This window comes from Oratosquilla oratoria, chromosome 11 (genome assembly GCF_046742065.1).
Source record: "Oratosquilla oratoria isolate Oo_2021 chromosome 11, ASM4674206v1, whole genome shotgun sequence".
NCBI lineage: Eukaryota > Metazoa > Arthropoda > Malacostraca > Stomatopoda > Squillidae > Oratosquilla > Oratosquilla oratoria.
In genome coordinates, this window is record NC_134787.1 from 24545152 (window position 1) to 24550151 (window position 5000).

Consider the following 5000-nt stretch of genomic DNA (forward strand, 5'->3'; position numbering starts at 1 on the left):
ATGAATAGCACAACCAAAATAAAACCGGGAATTCCTGTTGGATCATCGTCTCCTAAAGGTTCTACTGCATTCCCTCGTGTGCTTACGGGCAGTGTGCCACCGAATGTGAGTAAGCACTGTCCAAGCAGATCCAAGTCTTGGACATTAAACAACATGAAGAAAATAAAGATCTATATTTACAACATAAGAACCCTCTCAGAAGACCGTAGTCTGGACAGTTTAATGGAAAAAATAGAGAACATCAAGTGGGACATCGTGGGACTGAGCGAAGTCCGAAGAATGGAAGAAAAGCTGGTACAATTACAAGATGGTCACCACCTGTTCTACTAAATAAGTAAGGACAAAGAAATATCTAGTGGATAAACCGAGAGGCTGCTGGTAACGTTGTCAAATTCAGTAGTTTATTGGACTGGGTAGCTTGGATTATGATTAGGCTGTACAAAAGATACACTCTAAAAATAGTTCAGGTTTATGCATCAACTTCACAGAGTTCAGACGATGAAATTGAGTCCTTCTATGATGATTTAAGTCAAGTAATAGATAAAAAAAAAAGTACACATTGGTAATAGGCAACCTTAATGCTAAAGTAGGGAAGATGGGAGATGAGACGTGCTTTGGTAAGTTTGGAGTAGGTGAAAGAAATGACAGAAGCGAAATGTTAGTCAATTTTGCAGAGAACTACAACATGAGGATAATAAACAATTTCTTCCAAAAGCGTATAGGCTGTAAATGGACGTGGAGAAGTCCAAATGGACCAACAAAGAACAAAGTAGGCTTCATATTAGGAGATTAGAGCAAGAACGTTAACAATGTTACATTTATCAAAAAAAGTTAACATAGGTAATGACCATAGAATGGTAGATTGCACAGCTAAGTTAAATTTCAGAGCCGATAGAAACAAACTAATTTTAAAAAGACAATAAGCCCTGCAAAGGTAAGGGAAAATAACGAGAAATTTCAGAAAGAATAAAAAAAACAATCGAAACTCTAATAACTAACGATGACACTGAGGAAGATATTAAAATGAATTTAGTGAATATCATTAGGGAATCAGCAGAAAAAGCAGGGAAATACAAAAAACATTAGAGAAAGCAAATACTCCAAAGCTACAAATGACCAAATTAAAAGAATAGTACCATGCAGATTAAAAGTAGGAGAGGCAAATAGAATCAGTAGAATTAAACAAGCTTATCAACAAAAGGCAGAGATCAGAGAAAAGAAAGAGAAACATGGGTGAAATAGAGGGAACTATTCGGAAAGGTAAAAGTATTAAAGTGACCGAGCGCAGACATGCTTTAGGAAAACAGCAAATGATATGTTTGAAAGATAGAAATAGAGAAATCATTAAATGTAGAGACAAAACGGTAAAACGAGAAGAATTTTACCAAGAGCTTTACTCGTCGAAGACCGTAGTTGACTCAGTAAATTTATATTTAGACGTTAGTAGTGTACCAGAGATTACAAAGGATGAAATACAATTTGCTCTAAAAACTATGAAACGAGGGAAGGAACCTGGGGAAGATGGTATATCAATAGATCTGTTGAAAGACGCAGGGAAATTAGTTCATATTAAATTAGCTGAGTTGTACACCCAGTGCTTAAATCAAGAAAGCGTTCCTGATGCGTGGTGCATTGCTATAGTAATTTTGTTTAATTAAAAGGAGACCAGAAGGACCTTAGGTACTACTGAACGATTAGCTTGCTATCAAATGTATATAAAGTATTCTCCAAGATCCTTACAAATAGACTAAATGAAGTTTTAGATGGAAACCAACCAAAACAACAGGCAGGATTTATGATGTGAATATTCGACTCCAGACCATTTGCAGGCGATAAACCAACTAATCGAGAAAACGACAGAATACAATATACTTCTGCGTTTAGCTTTTGTAGATTACGAAAAGGCCTTTGACACGGTAGAACAAATAGCAATACTACGGTAAACTCGCTACGCAAACAGGGTACAAACGAACAGATCGTAAGAGTTTTAGAAAAGATTTATGCGAAAGGTACCGCTATAGTTCGACTACATAAAGATACAGAAAAAATCAAGGTCGAGAAAGGAGTACGGCAAGGTGATACAATTTCACCCAAATTATTTACAGTTTGTTTGGAAGATATTTTCAGAAGATTGAGTTTGGAAAAGAAAGGTTTGAAGATTAATGGCGAATATTTGAAACATCTAAGATTGCGGATGACATTATTCTTATTTCAGAAAATGCAGAGGACTTGCAAGATATGCTGAGCGATTTAAACAAGGAAATTCTCAGAGTAGATTTAAAAATTGATAAGAGTTAAACCAAAATAATGTTCAACACGAAAGTTCAAAGTACAGAGATTGTAATTGATGATGAGAGACTTGAGGAAGCTGAAGAGTATAATTATTTAGGCCAGATGGTGGTGACGAAAGATAATGATAATGAAATAAAAAGACGCATTAGGATTGGTTGTCAAGTGTTTGGTAAGTATAATAAAATCCTGAGAGTTTACAAACAATGCATTCTACCAGCAATAATCTACGGGTGTGAAACTTGGAAGCTGACGAGGGCGATGGAAACAAAGCTAAGGACTGCACAGAGGAAAATGGAGAGATCAATGATGAGAATAACACCGAGAGACCGAAAGAGAGCAAGTTGGGTGAGAGAGCAGACAAGAGTGAAAAATACTGTGGGGGCAGTAAAAGAGAGGAAGTGGAATTGGGCAGGTAAGTTAGTAAGAACGACTGATGAGTGATGGAGCAAGTGTGTTACTGAGTGGACGCCGCGAGATAGGAAGCGTGGAAGAGGGAGACCAGACAAAAGGTGGAGAGACGAGATCAAGAAGTTTGGAGGAGTGACGTGGCAGAGGATGGCGCGGTCGTGTGATTCATGGAATGCTATGAAGGAGGCCTTTGTTCAGCAGTGGACTCAGGATGGCTGATTTGATTACTATATATATATATATATACATATATATATATATATATATATGTACATATATATATATATATATATATATATATATCTATATATATATATATATATATATATATACACACACATAGGTAAAAGTAATAAGTATTATTACAAACTATTTGGAAAGTTAAGAAATTTGGGTAGTGAGAAGGATTTCGGCGCGTAGTTATCAGTGATAATCTCAAATTATATAAGCAGTGTATTTCCGCCTCAGAGAAGGCTAACAAGATTATAGGGCTAATTGCGCGATCTTTATATTCTAAAATTCCCTCTGACATGAACACGCTATGTAAATCTTTAGTTCGTCCACATTTGGCATATGCTGTCTCCGTGTGGTAATCGAATCTCATTAAAGACATTGGCAGAAAAAATACAACGGTGAGCCACAAATCTGATTCCAAATATCAGAAACAAATAGTAAAATTGATTAAATCTTTTTAATTTATTTTCCCTAAAAAAGCGTAGACTCAGTAGTGATTTGATATAGGAATTGACATCAAAAGCGATTCAGACAAGAAATAATGGCCTCAAACTGTTAGGAAGTAGATGTAATTTGGAAATGGGTAGAAAGAACTCCGGAAACTGTGTATTAAATGAATGAAATAAACTTTCCGCAGAGGCAGTACAATTAAGTACAGTTCAAAGTTTTACGATTCATTTACATAAACACCTAAGAAATATGCCTACCATTTTTTTTATCTGTTTACCATTATTTATTTAGTTATTATTATGTTTATTTTGTATTTATTGATTATTTATTATGAATTTAATTTTTCTGTTTGTTTATTACTTATCATTATCTATTTATTTAATCAATTTGTCTACTTCTTTATTTTTTTCCGCATCCGACCTCGTTATGGATTAGAAGGTCTCCTGTGGGCATGATCTTCCTCTATAATACCCTTGTAATCCTTTGAAAAGGTGGCGCTCGATAGAAAACCGAGATTGATATGGCCATCCCTTCATTCCGGCATCTATTCACACGTTACCCCACATCCCATCCGCGTCCTTTTTGATATTCTTTCTCTCGCCCCTTCATTTGTCTACTCCTGAATTTGGGCAGTCATTTTCTCTTTGATCGTTTTCGTTATCATCTAATTCGTATCATCATCATCATCATCATCATTATCATTATTATCATTATTATCATTATTATTTTTGCTTAATATTTTTCTCCTCTATAACATTGTATTTCTGTTAGTGGTACCTTCATATGTCTTATAAATGATAATACATATGATCCAGACTACAGGGATATCATATTATGCTTACAAATGCAGCAGACATACATATATTACACTGATAAGGATAGTATTATATCTTTTTTTGCCTTCCGTCAAACAATTCTTTTCAGAAGAAAAATCCCTGCGCTGGGCATGCGCTCTCGCTGTCAATAAGAATATATCAGCAACTTCTCGAATGGCGCGGCTCTTGCCTTCTTGCTGCAGCCAAAGACCTTATTCGAACTCTTTTGTCTTCGACAGGCTGAACGCGTCGACGTCACCTGAAGAAGAAATACTAAACAAACATCTGGAGGCTGTGGATGGAGAAGACGGGAAGATAAAAGGAGAAGTGTTGAAGAAAAAGGAGGAAAGGCAGCTGAGAAGCAAAGGGAAAGATTGACGTGCACATTCTGGTGATGTAGGTGCCGAAAAGGTGCGAGAATTCAAAGAGAGAAAAAAGAAAAGAAAAATAAGTTACCGAAAATGAAGAAAAAATGAAAAAATGAAGATGTATGCCAGTGCGAGTTAAAGATAGAAATGTCAATGAAATCAGATGTGGAGAGAGCAAAGGACCAGTCAAGTCCCAAGCTGTGAAGAACGAAAGATCAAAGAAAGGGAAGAGAATACACGAGGTGAGAAAGAGTGGTGGCAAGATGAGAAGATGGAAGATGAAAAGGAGGAGCAGGAGGAGGAAGAGGAGGAGGAAGAGAAGGGGGAGGAGGAGGAGGAGGAGGAGGAGGAGGAGCAGGAGAAGAAGTAGATGAACAGGGGGAGAAGAGAAATGAGAGGAGAAGGAAGAGGAGATAAGATGAGAAGTAAGATG